Source organism: Aphidius gifuensis, linkage group LG3 (assembly GCF_014905175.1).
Source record: "Aphidius gifuensis isolate YNYX2018 linkage group LG3, ASM1490517v1, whole genome shotgun sequence".
In the NCBI taxonomy this organism is placed as follows: domain Eukaryota; kingdom Metazoa; phylum Arthropoda; class Insecta; order Hymenoptera; family Braconidae; genus Aphidius; species Aphidius gifuensis.
The window spans coordinates 13,685,468-13,700,353 of NC_057790.1; the positions used below are offsets into that span (position 1 = coordinate 13,685,468).

The 14,886-nt window shown below is 30.2% G+C and overlaps 1 long non-coding RNA gene across 1 annotated transcript; it reads left to right on the forward strand.

Annotated features, from left to right (window-relative positions):
• Window positions 1–106: 106 nt before the first annotated feature.
• Window positions 107–12,702, forward strand: LOC122852018. The gene is made up of 4 exons (XR_006373787.1): window positions 107–1,763; window positions 11,481–11,573; window positions 11,872–12,101; window positions 12,329–12,702. It is a non-coding gene; the product is annotated as an uncharacterized LOC122852018 (long non-coding RNA).
• The last annotated feature ends 2,184 nt before the right edge of the window (window positions 12,703–14,886 follow it).

Genomic DNA, 14,886 nt, shown 5'->3' on the forward strand with positions numbered 1-14,886 from the left:
TAATAAAGTTAATTTAAATTGAATAAATTAAATATAATAAAGTGATTTATGTAATTATAAAATTAATGTCATCGATGTTTATAAATAATTTACATTAAAAGTGAACTATATTGTTAAAGTGAATCTTAAATATTGTGTGTTAAACATAACCTATAATTTATTGCAAAGCATCTACTGGACCTAGTGCATTTAGTTGTTATCTTTATTACTAGTTAGATGTCGCTACATTTAATTGTTGTATAAGAATTGCACTGCCACCTATTATGTCAGTTACCAGAACACCCAGACGTAGTATATCAGCTGATCTGTCTCAAGATAATTCACATATCAAAGTAAACAAAAATTCTATTGTAAATAACTAGACTAACATGCAAGTCTCAATAAAAGATATTATTGAGAAAAAAGCAATTGGCAGGCCAAGAAAAAATTCTGATGATTCTGGCTTACTGGATAAAATTAAACAAATGTTTGATAGTTATGTTATAACAAATGATAAAAGTATGGATGACAAACTTAAGCCAATTGATGATAACATAAAATTAATTACTGATGATATAAATGCAAGAATAATAAAATTAAAGTTGCAGTACAAAGCTCTTTTGTCCAAATTAATAATATAACAGATGAAATGGTTGCTTTGAAAGAAACTAGTGTAATTCATACAACACAAATAAATACAATTAATGCTATTGCTGACGCCAGCTTTGATCAAATTAGCAGAATGAATAACTATTTGAAGTTCCAGAAGCAACAGAGCAAAACATATCAGACAAAGACAGAATGAAAATTGATGAAGGTAAAATTGAAAACTTAATTAATGTTATTTATAATGACACCACACTACCACTTGGCAAAATTAATTTTACACTATCTCGTATTCATCCATACTCTGTTTCTTTAACTAAACCCAGAATGCTTAATGTCAGATTTTTTAAATATATTAATCGAGAATTGTTTGCTCAGAAGTTTGTAACAGCCAAAAAGAATCATCAACTACTTTCTTGGATGAACCAAATTTTTTTATCAGACAATTACACTCGTGCTCAATTCAACAACGTCAACAACTAATTCAACAGCAAGCCCAAACAAACTCAAAAGACACCAAAATAAAATTTATTCGAGGCCAGTTCAAGATTGTTCAAATGAGAAGAACATCAACCAATTACTATCAACAACAACTCTAACATCAGACTAGCCAACCTTATCAGTAACAGCAACATATAATTCAAGTTCATCATCATTAACATGTAACACAAATAATTCACATTTGTACCTATAACCAAGTGCAATCAACATTGTAAAAAATATCAACGAACAAGACAGCTCAAACTTACAAGCATTATATTTGTATTATCAAAACGTGAGAAGTATTAAAAATAAGGATAAGGATTCTATAATTCACTTTTAAGTAACTACAATCTAATATTGTTAACCGAGTCGTGGCTTAACCAAGACATTATGTCATCTCACTTTTTTGATACTAATACTTTTACAGTTTATAGATGCGATCGTTCAAGTAGCACCAAATCAAGAGGTGGTGGAGTACTCTGTGAAATTAATCATACTAAAATAGATAAATTTCATAAATTAAAACTACCAGAAACCATAGTAGATATGACAGATAGTGGGTATTTTCATTGAACATCAAGGTGTTAATTACAGGGTCTATATAATTTATATTCCCCCTGACAGAACAAATAGTGATGCAAAATTATTTGTCAAATACTTGAATCAACTTGAATTGTACCTCTCTAAAATCAAAGGTATGTATATCATTATTAGTGGGGACTTTAATCTCCCGGATTTTTCAGCTACTTATTCTAAAAGATAGATAAAAAAAATATTGCATTATTTAATTTTATGTCAATTCTTAATCTTTAACAATCTAACACAATTACTAATTGCAATAATGGTCTTCTTGACTTGCTTTTTACTAACTCCTCCATCGTATCTGTAGAATCGTGTGTTCCACTTAAATGTGTTCCACTCAAATATTAAAAATTTATAATACCAATGGTAATAATAATAATATTAATTACGATATAATATTGATGATATTATCAATATTAAAATTTTGAATATGATCAATACTGTAACGTAACATTTTTGCTTGTTACCTTCTCGGACTAATTATCAAGTATTTTATTTGGTTTATTTATTAATTTATCTCAAAACACAAAACTAACCAAACTCAATATCTAAAAGTACCAATTATTGTTATTTTATTATCAAAATCGTATAGTTTTCAATTCGCCCAAAAACTCGAAAAAGGCATGAGCTAAAATCATGAAGTTTTCAATTCGCCCTAAAACTCGAAAAAGACATGAGCTAAAATCATGAGGTTTTCAATTCGTCCTAAAACTTGAAAAAGGCAAATAACACAATCATACCAGAAACACGAAATAGAAAGAATAAATAGACCCAACGACCGGAAACATAACCAAAATAACCAAATAACGTATCAATAATTAGCCTAGAGATTAGGGACGCTAGAAAATCACTCAGTGTGCTGGTTATGGTAGAAGGGCTGGGTAAAGTCACAAACAATTAATTAATACACAAATCAAATAATTAACAAAAACACAATAATATTTTCAACTCAAAACTCGAAACGTGATATTAATTAAATCTAAAACGTAATCATAATTCCAAAAAACATAGCGTAATCTTAATAATCCAAAAACGTAATACAAAACTTACTCGTGACCTTAAATTTAAAATAATTAAATAAACAGAAGGGAAACGCGAATCTAACAAATTAACTAAATTAAATAATCAAAAAGAAAATGTATGCTTGACATTGTCCAGTGATTTACACAGACATCGTCCTAAAACTAACCTACAAAATCCACGTGTCTGCTGAGTCTACAGCTACCCTGGTAGAAATATTTCTCCGCCGTTACTCTGGCTTTTTCCGGCTTTCTCCGTTTTTGGCCCATTTCCGGAGAAACTACTTGAGGTTGGTGGCGGAGAAATTACTCCGGCATGAGATTCGTGCCGGAGAAATTATTCTGGCATGAAGTTGATGGCGGATAAATTTTTCCAGCATGGGATTGATGGCGGAGAAAATATTACAATTGTTATTAATAAATACTATTTTTGAGCAGACAAACTAGAAGTATTTTTCATCGGTTGAACATTTTTATAATATGACAATCTATTCTTTTGTGTTCTTTTGGTTCATGGAGAACCACATACAACCTCGCACATACACATGCTTTATAAAAAAAAAAAAATTGTCAAGTTCGCTCACACATTTATAATCTAATCCTCGCTGAGTCGCCGGACGGCTGCCAGAAATACCACCTCTACTGCTCACCATCGCTACTCATATACATGTGTGCGCCACTGTAGCATAGCAGTGGAAGCAACGTAGATTGTTTTTATTCATTATCTTGTTAAAAGAAAAAAGTTGTAGTGTTGTGCCCTAGTATATAAGGCAATGAAAAATCATATCAATAAACAAATAAAATAATAAAAAAAGCCATATTGTGCCCAGGGCTAATATTAAAACACTCAGAATAAATGAATTCTGCTTGGATAAAATTGTGGTTTAGCAAAATGGCAGCAGCCGACTCACCAACGGACGACAGTCTTTATCCAATTGCAGTTCTGATCGATGACTTATAAAATGAAAATTTACAAGTAAGTACAATAATTATTATTTTTCAAATATTACCAAAGTTTTTTATGTTTGAAAAAAAAAAAATAACTCGATCTCAGTCAGCAAGTGTTTGTAACAATGAGGTTATGACTGGACCCGGGAAAAACGGTTTGTATACAACCATATACAATCATATACAACCATATACAACCGTATACAACCATATACAATCATATACAAACATATACAATCGTATATAGATGTATATGAAAAGTTGATTATTTTAGTGACTTTGTATACAACCATATACAGTTGTATATAAGTTTATACAATCATATAAATTTGTATATAAATTTATACAACTATATAAACTTGTATATGCGAGGTATAAACTGTTTGTATACAACCATATACAACTATATACAACCATATACAACTATATACAACCATATACAGCTATATACAACCATATACAACCATATACAACCATATACAACCATATACAACTATATACAACCATATACAGCTATATACAACCATATACAACTATATACAACTATATACAACCATATACAATCATATACAACTATGTACAACTATATACAATCATATACAACCATACAACTTGGTAGCTTAGTTTATTAATCTTGTATACAATCATATATGGTTATATACAAACATATATATGGACATATACAACTGTATATATTTATATATGTTTATATATATGAATTTATAAAATCATATACAACTATACAACTTGGTAGCTTACTTTATTTATCTTGTATACAATTATATATGGTTATATATATACAAACATATATGGACATTTCAAAATTATTATATAAACGAAAATTTCAGGGATAAAAAATTTTTTTCATAAATTATGACAATATACATTCCGGGGTAAAATTTTTTATCCCTGAAATTTTCGTTTCGTAAAAAAAATAAGTAGCTGTTATATATTATTAAACAAACACCCTTCCAATATTAAATACATAATAGCGGTTCTTAATATATTTTTATATACATGGAAAGAATGAGAAAAAATCAGTCTTAATGACCCGAATAAAAATCGATGAATGGCAAGTCATAGGTTGGTCAGTCTTCAATGTGCTACTGAGTTGTAAAATTGTATATAATTTTAAAAATGTCCATATATGTTTGTATATATATAACCATATATAATTGAATAAATAAAGTAAGCTACCAAGTTGTATAGTTGTATATGATTTTATAAATTCATATATATAAACATATATATATATATACAGTTGTATATGTCCATATATATGTTTGTATATAACCATATATGATTGTATACAAGATTAATAAACTAAGCTACCAAGTTGTATGGTTGTATATGATTGTATATAGTTGTACATAGTTGTATATGATTGTATATGGTTGTATATAGTTGTATATAGTTGTATATAGCTGTATATGGTTGTATATGGTTGTATATGGTTGTATATAGCTGTATATGGTTGTATATAGTTGTATAAATTTATATACAAATTTATATGATTGTATAAACTTATATACAACTGTATATGGTTGTATACAAAGTCACTAAAATAATCAACTTTTCATATACATCTATACATGGTAGAAGTACTACAGGTATGGCAGTAGTTCATGCTTTTTTCGTCGCGTTCTGCGCAGCCTTATTTTTTCAACCAATCAACAACGCGCCATCGAGCTGTTTTGCTTTTCTTTCTAACACGCAATCTCTATTATAAGAGCCTCTCTCTCTAACATACTGTTTTGACAACTATTTTTTATATTGTTGTAAATACTAATAAATACTATGTACACATACTATGTACACAAATAAATGTATATGTGGAGCATGTTTATAAAAAATCAAAAAAATAAAAAAACCAAGACAGTTTAACAAATAAATTATAATATTTTCATTATTGTTGTTTTTTTTATGCCACAAACAATAGAGGTTGTGTTGTATTTATTATACTTGGATTTATTTATTTAATATAAATAATTAGTTTTTATTTTTGATGTATGTGAATCATTATAAAATATACCAAATCTAGTTGAATAAATATGATAACTTTTGAAAAATTTAAAAAAAACTTGAAAATTTTCTTAACAAATTTGTATCGCGCGCGCATAAAGTCTTCCATTTTTGTGGCAAGAAGGCGACCTTTTGATTGGTCGATTCACAGCCGCCAAACCAGGCTGCGCACTGCCATACCTGTAGTATTTCTACCATGACATCTATATACGATTGTATATGTTTGTTTATGATTGTATATGGTTGTATACGGTTGTATATGGTTGTATATGGTTGTATATGGTTGTATACAAACCGTTTTTCCCGGGGAGCGGTTTTTTTTTATATTAATTTCATCATATCAGTTGACTTAAAATTTGTTTAAAATGTAAATATGTTGAACATTTTATTTTATTACAATTAATGAATATATTTTTATTTTATAGCTGCGATTAAATTCAATCAAAAAACTTTCAACGATTGCCTTGGCACTTTGTGCTGAACATACTCGTTGTGAGTTGATACATTTTGTTCCATTGGTACAACGTTTGGCATCTGGTGATTGGTTTACGTCAAAAACATCGACATGTGGTTTACTAAGTGTATCTTATCCACGTGTAAGTACAGCAACAGTAGCTGAATTAAGAAATCATTTTTGTAATTTATGTTAAGATGATACACTAATGGGGCGACGTTCAGCATCATCAAAATTGGGAGAATTTGCGAAAGTTGTTGAAATTGACAATTTTAAATCTGATTCAATTCTAATGTTTGTTATACTTGCACGAGATGAACAAGATTCTGTTCGTTTATTAGCTGTTGATGCATGTGTTAGTATATTGCAACATTATTACAACGAGAAGATGTTGAACAACGTGTTATGCCAAAATACGTCAATGTGCTGCTGATTTATCATGGCTGTACATTATATGATTGATGATAAATTTATAGATCTTGGAAAAGCAGTTAATTATAAACGTACTACATTCCGAAAATATAATTTTAGTTTTTCTGAGTCATTAAATGTGATGGTTAGTTTAAATAAATATATTTGATAAAATTGATGAACATATAACATTTCTACATTGTTTTTTAGTAATCTCATGCCGAATTAATTACTCCGGCGTTAATGTTATGCCGGAGTAATTATTCTGGCATAAGATGAATGCTGAAGAAAATGCTTCGACATAAAACTAGTGGCGGACTAATTTTTCCGACATTAATCTCATGCCGGAGTAATTACTCCGCCATCAATCTCATGGCGGAGTAATTTTTCCGCCGTCAATCTCATGCCGGAATAATTTTGTCGGCATGAAGTTAATGTCGGAAAAATGAATCCACCACTAGTTTTATGCCGGAGTTTTTTCTCCTTCACTGATCTAATGCCGAAATAATTTCTCCTTCACTGATCCCATGCCGGAATAATTTCTCCGGCACGAATCCTATGCCGGGATAATTCCTCCGCCATTAATCCCATGCCGAAATAATTCCTCCGCCATCAATCCCATGCCGGAATAATTTTGCTCGCATTAATCACATGCCGGAACAATTTCTACGGCATGAATCTCATGCTGGAGTAATTTCTCCGCCATCAATTCCATGCCGGAGTAATTTTTCCGCCATCAACCTCATGCCGGAATAATTTCTCCGCCATCAATTTCATGCCGGAGTAATTTTTCCGCCATCAACCTCATGCCGCAGTAATTTCTCCTGAAATGGGCCAAAAACGGAGAAATGCCGGAGTAATGCCGGAATAGCGCCGGAGTAATATTTCCACCAGGGTAGACACATGAGTACCCTAACATACGTAAAACCAAGAACTGACCACGAAACGTGGGTATCTTACCACGTCCCACAGCCAAGAGAGTTACAGTTGAGCTTGCCTATGTTAATTTCGGGGTTAAGACAAACACATGCGAACACATATAAACATGAAGCGTCCGTGAGACTTGAAATAACCGAATTCAAACCGAACGCAAAGGAACGAGCCTTTATGTTTATATGTGTTAGTCTTAACCCCGAAATTAACATTTAACATTTTTTTAGACATCTAAAATAAAAAAACTAAGTGCCTATAGTGAGATAGGTATTTTTTTTGTTTTTCTTTAAGCTAGTTAAATGAAGTGACAGAAAGATGTATTAATAAAAATTTAAACAATTACATGTAACAAAAATAAAACCAACCAGCTTTTCGGGATGTGATGAAACTTTTGATTCAAGGGCCTCATAATTTTGTTTCTGATACGTTAACGCGCGATGGTTCAGGGGGTAACGCACTGGCTTTTAAAAGTATAGGTTTACATAGGCTTAGATCATGGTAGAAATACTACAGGTATGGCAGTGCGCAGCCTGGTTTGGCCGCTGTGAATCGACCAATCAAAAGGTCGCCTTCTCGCCACAAAAATGGAAGACTTTATGCGCGCGCGATACAAATTTGTTAAGAAAATTTTCAAGTTCTTTTTAAATTTTTCAAAAGTTATCATATTTATTCAACTAGATTTGGTATATTTTATAATGATTCACATACATCAATAATAAAAATTAATTATTTATATTAAATAAATGAATCCAAGTATAATAAATACAACACAACCTCTATTGTTTGTGGCATCAAAAAAAACAACAACAATGAAAATATTATAATTTATTTGTTAAACTGTCTTGGTTTTTTTATTTTTTTGATTTTTTATAAACATGCTCCACATATATTTATTAGTATTTACAACAATATAAAAAATAGTTGTCAACACAGTATGTTAGAGATTGCGTGTTAGAAAGAAAAGCAAAACAGCTCGATGGCGCGTTCTTGATTGGTTGAAAAAATAAGGCTGCGCAGAACGCGACGAAAAAAGCATGGACTACTGCCATACCTGTAGTACTTCTACCATGGCTTAGATTAGGCAGAGGTTCGAGACTTTTTAGCAAGAATTTTTTTTTCGCTAAAAAAATCATTTTTTAATTAAAATAAATAATTTTTTTTTTATTATAAACCACTTTTTGCCAAGAAGTTTTTTTCTAAAATTCACATGTAAACTCACAGTCTAAAGCTTTTAAACAATTTAATATAAAAGAATCACTAATCGATCCTATTCCAAAGTTAGTCGATACACGTTTAAAACCTCAGAAAAAAAAAAAATCATGGTAATACATTATGGTTACCAACTAACATCTCTATTCAAACAATTCTTATTGAGATCGTATTGAAAAAATTTCTAGAATTGCCAAATGTATTAAATACCATTAAAAAAGCATTAGAGCCATCAGATATTTCGTATCCAATTACTTCATTTACTCAGGGAAAAGCTTGGCGTCAAATGAGGTCACAACACGAAAGTCAATTCGTGATACCACTGACTATTTATTTCAATGACTTTGAAATAAACAATCCAATGCGTTCACACGAAAAAAAAATAGGCGCGATTTATTACACGATATCATGTCGTTTCAATGAGTTCAGTGGTAAGCTAAAAAATTGGTTTCTAGCTCATTTATATAATGAACTAGATTATGCACGACTAACTAACGAAAGAATTTTTGCGAAATTCTTTTGTGAGATTCTGGCACTGCAATAATCTGGAATGAATGTATTAGTTTTTGGTTTAAGCAACAATTTTTTTTTTGTATTGGTCGTATCTTGGGGGATAATCTCGGATTGAATTAAATTTTAGGTTTGGTAAAGGATTTCAATACATCAAATTTTTGCAGAATATGTATTTCGGGTAAATAACAAAATAAAATAATAACTGATGCAGACAAGTAGGGGTGTGCGAATAGTACTCAGATCGAATCGAATCGAATAGTACTATTCGACCGAAAATCCAATCAAATTATTCGAGTTTTCGAATACCGAATTATTCGAGACTATTCGAACTATTCGAAAAATTCGAATATTCGTAACAATTGAAACTCACGAATAATTCAAATGGTCACGAATAATTCAAATAGTCACGAATAATTCGATATTCAAATTTTTTCTAATAAATATGCGTTGTGCTAAAAATTAAAATTAAAATCCTGTGTGCTGCTCGGCTATATATTGATATACACTTCCATGAGAGACAGAGCGCGGACCGTGTTTTTCACTATATATTTATTTGTATCTCAAAAAGTTATGAAAATGCTAAACCTATAATTTGCTCAAAAATTTTTTTTTCTTAAAAAATTGTTCACATCAAGGCTAACACTTTTTTTAAATAGAATTTTCCGGAAAAATCGATTTTTTTTTTTAAAACTTTGTTTATGCTTCTAACTCCGCCATTTTGATTATTTTCGAAAGTTTTTTTTTTTTTTCGTTTTCGTCTTTCTGGGCGCTACAACTTTTCTCAATATCATTTTTTAATTAAAGCCATATTTTTTCAGGAAAATCCATAAACAGATAAAATTGGCCCGAAAAAAAAGTGATTTTATCGAAAAATTTTTCAAATAAAAAGTGTTAGTTTTGATGTAGCAACTATTTTGGTGCAAAAAAAAAATGCAGTATCCATTTAAAAAAACTATGTTTGAACCGGAAACTCCGCCATTTTGGATTTTTCAAATTTTTTTTTTTTTTTTTTTCTTCGTCCCTCTCCAAACCCTACTTGAAACGACTTTTACTTGAAACATTTTACAATTTATGCTTTATTTTTCGAAAAAAATACATTGATAAATTAAAATGGGACACTCTGTATATATATTAGACCGTTTCAAAAAAAAAAAAAAATTTTTTTTCTTCTCTCCCACCCCCTAAAATTTTAGTATTCAACAAGACAAACAATCTACTATTTTCAATTTTTTTTTTTTTTTTTTTTTTAATGTCGCTCATCGACTTTGAATATTTTCCATTTAAAATACATGTAAGCAAAGTGTTTATTTTATACTTTTGTTCATAACTTTATCAATTTTTAAGCTAGAGATTTGGTAATACGACCATTCGAAAGCTTAAAAAAAAAGCTTTGAAATACATATTGAAAAAAAAATTTTTAATTATCTGTTTCGCGGCTAGAAAACTACGTAAACGTTTATTTCTAAACAAACGATAATTTATTTATTCGAAGACCTCTGGGCATTCATATAAAATTAAAAATTCGGCATATAAGATATAGTGTCTAAAGCTTTTCAATTAAGCTTTTTAAATAATCATCTTGAATTGAAATATATTGATTATTTCGAAAGTTATGATTTTTGAAACACCCTGAAAACAGCATTCATTCGTTTATAAAAATTGCACAAATAACATTGTTTTTTTTTCAGTGTTTCAAAAAATCATAACTTTTATAATAATCAATATATTTCAATTCAAAATATTGAAAAGCAATGAAAAGAACACTATATCTATGCCAATACACTATGCAATAAAAAAATATGGACTGTTTACGTAATTTTCCCGCAACAAACAAATTTTTTTCAATAATATATTTCAAAAAGCTTTCGATGAGAATAAAGCTCTGCTTAAAGCGATAATTATGAACAAAAGTATAAAACTGCTGCCATGTAATGGAAAAGTCGATAACGACATGTAAAAAAAAAAATAAAATTGAGTATTGTTTTTGTTGAATCCAAGGGTGAGGAATTTTTTGAAACGGTCTAATATATATATATATATTCATCGGGTTCAACGTAGGAGTGTCACTATCACGTGACCTAACGTACATCGCTGGCTGGAGGATAGAAGATTTAAATTTTAATATTTGGAAAAATAATTGTGCATATACTGCAGTAGTGATATATTTTTTAAATGAACAGATTATATCCCAATAAATGTACATATTCATATATAAATTAAAAAATGAACATATTCATTTATTTATTTATTTTAAAACAATTTAATTTTTTTTTTTGAATCATTTTGTGCCGAAAATTTTAATTTAAATCTGTATTTTTTAGCAACAACTTCGTCTTTGATAAATCATTTACGGAACCGACACAAAGAACAATATGGTGAATTTTCAGTAGAGCAAATGAAAAGAAAGACACGAGGTAATTCACTTAAATATCCATTTATGGCTTTTGTGACGTACTCGCATCTACGACCACAATTTTTATCATGAGCTGAACTTTTCTAATTGCAATTTGATAACTTAAATTCAATTTATTAATAACTTAATATGAATTCGTCGAACACTAAAATACCACGATCTTTTTCTTTTGCTTTTTAATAAAAAATACAATAGATTACATTCAATGAAGTTGAGCTGATGACAAAAATCGTGGTAATGCGAGTACGTCACACTTCTAATATTCATTTACTCATTACGATATTTATTTATTAATTCAGGTCCTCCAGTAAATAAACGTCGGATCGGGTTGTCTATAAATGAAACCCAAGAAATTGATGAAACTCTCACAAGAATGATAGCGGTTGATATGCTGCCATATTCTTTTGTTGAAAACCAGAGTTTCAACAATTCATAAAAAAAATAATTCCTGAGTATCAACCACACAGTCGTACAACTGTATCAAGGTCATTGATGCCACAGCTGTACGAACAATATAAAACAAATATAGGTAAACTACAATCAATTGTTTAATAACTTACACTACCAACAAATTGCTGTCACCGATATTTATTTATTTATTTATTTATTTCTAAAATACACACAACATTTTTAAATAACGATATCTTATATTTATATGTATCATCTAACAATTGATTATTTCACTCATCAAAATAAAATTTATTTTATATATTTATTGCATAAAATATTAAATAAAAAATCGAACTATTTTTACAGCTGATCAAATCAGAAAAGATATGGAAGAAAAATTTGCTTGCTTGAATTATACGACAGATGGTTGGACATCTCGTGCTGGTGATTCATAATTGTCGTTAACATTGCATTATTTAACGAGCAATTTTGATCATGAAAATTCCACTCTGAAAATATGTCACATTAAAACCAGTCACACTTCTTATGAACTGGCGAAGTTACTCAAAGAAATTTCATCTGAGTGGATTGGATCTACAGAATTGTCGTCTACATCTTATTGTGTGTCTGATAATGCTCCAAATATAACTTCAGCAGTTCGTAGTGCTGGATGGGAAAGAATTTATTGTTTTGCCCACCAGTAGAAGGTGGCTCTTCTGGGCGACTTTGTGGAATGCAGTTCCCCCCCCTTCCCCCCTCGTGTGTGTTGTGCATGGGGCCCGCATAGGATGCATGGGGTAAAAATAAAATAGCAAGGGTGCGAGTGAGAGGTATGTGTGTGAGAGAGAGGTATGTGTGTGAGGGGGTGTGTAGTATAGGATGAATGAGATTGTAAGGGCGCGTAGTGAAAATGCATGGGTGACGTCTGGAGTAAGGAATAACATAGGGACTCGGATAGAAAAACGTCTTATGGAGAAAGCAATGCGTGGGAGTGAGAGGTTTTTATAGTTACATAGTTGGGTCAGTTTCAGACATGGTGTATAGAACTTTTCTTAAAATATTTTTTGCTTGAAAACAAAACTTAAATATAAAATAAAAATATATAATACTATTCTTAACCTATGGAAATAAATTTCAAGACTTTTTTTTTTTTTTTAAATATAAATTAAATTTTTATTTTCTCAAATTTTTATTTTTTACAATTTCAAACATCAGTTTCATCCACACTGTGTATGTTTCCAGGATAATCTATTTCAGGCTCACGAGGTGTACGTGAATGTTCTGGTATAGCAACAGCCTCCTCATAATTTCTTTGTTTAACAAATTCATATCTATTGTTCATCCACTTTTTTATTTGTCGCGCAACTTGGAGGGCGCATCCTGTTTCTTTCTGTAACCCATGGTGAATACAGGTTGTTGACGGTGGTAATTGTTTGATAAATTCAGGCCAAAATTTCTCTTTATCAACATCTCTGATTGCCGTGCATAGTACTCTCTCGAGATATTCACAGGATTCATTGCCAGAACTCAAAATAATTCTGCTTTTTGAGGCAAGGGTCCTTAAAACTTTGATGACTTGTGCTTCCACAGACTCACCATCGAACCAATTTATTTTTAGTCTACGGGTACGCTTCAGGTTTTCATAACGACCATACGCTGAGAGTGTTGTAAAGTCGCAAGGTGGCGTTAATAGCCAATGACCAGCTATTTTTTCATTTATACCAATCACAGCAATTTCTTTTGGTGAAAAAGTAAAATCTTTTTCTACAAAACCAAGAACAACAATAGCGATATCCATGACGACCAAATCAAGACTGAAGTAGTTTTTCGAAAACACAGATAAATCCAAAATTCTTATTATTATTATTATTATAGAGGTGGGGGGAAAAATATATACAAGTCAAATTATTTTCAAATACAAGGAATTAATTATTATTATTATTTTTTCTTTATTTATTTATATTTCAAATACAATCATTTATTATTATTATTTATTTATTTATTTATTTTTTTAAATACAAGGAATTTATTATATTTTATTTATTTATTATTATTATTATTTTATTTATTTATTTATCAATTTTTCCTAAATACAAGTCATTTATCATTATTATTATTATTATTTTTTTTTTTTAAATACAAATCATTCATTTTTTATTTAGTGGCGTTGACCATATGGTCTACATAATGGGAAGGTGTTGGTCCACGATACTCCACAGGATTTAAACTGTTTGGTGCAGTCGCAGGATAAATAAAGTCGTATAACTGATCAAAATTCTTGACTAAAATATCATTATACAATAAAGGCAAACATGGATCTATAAAACCCGGTTCAAGTTTTGTATTGTCTTCAGTGGATTTCTGTATTTCCTCAAATAAATGGTTCCCAACAGTCATCTGTAAATAATGCTGAAGAGTTTCTTTATGAATACGCACACCTCCAAAGTTTTTTCGTAGATATTCTATAATGCCATCCGAGTAAATATCTGCAGGATAATGAGACAATATTTTTTGACAAGCTGCTACCCATGTTCCAAGAGAGGATAATGTCCTCAAAGTTTTTTTCATAAATAATAAACGGACATTCCCTTGTTCAAAAAGAATACCTCGCTCGCGTTTATGGTCTGTGGCTGGAAAACTTATAGTTAAATCTCCAAGATGTACTGGTTGAGTGTAATTGAGTTTGAAGTCCGGTCTCGAATCGTCACCATCATAATAATATGAAAATGATCTACACATTTTCGTCAACGGTATCCATTGCGTCTCGTTATCCAAAAAAATACTTCTTTTGGTATCACTGGCTATAATTTGTATTGCAGATTTAAAATACTCGCCACTTGTTACCTGACCAACACACAATGATTTTGTATTAGATTTATTAAGAGCCGTTGTATATGGTAAAACGAGAACCCTGTCGTATTGAG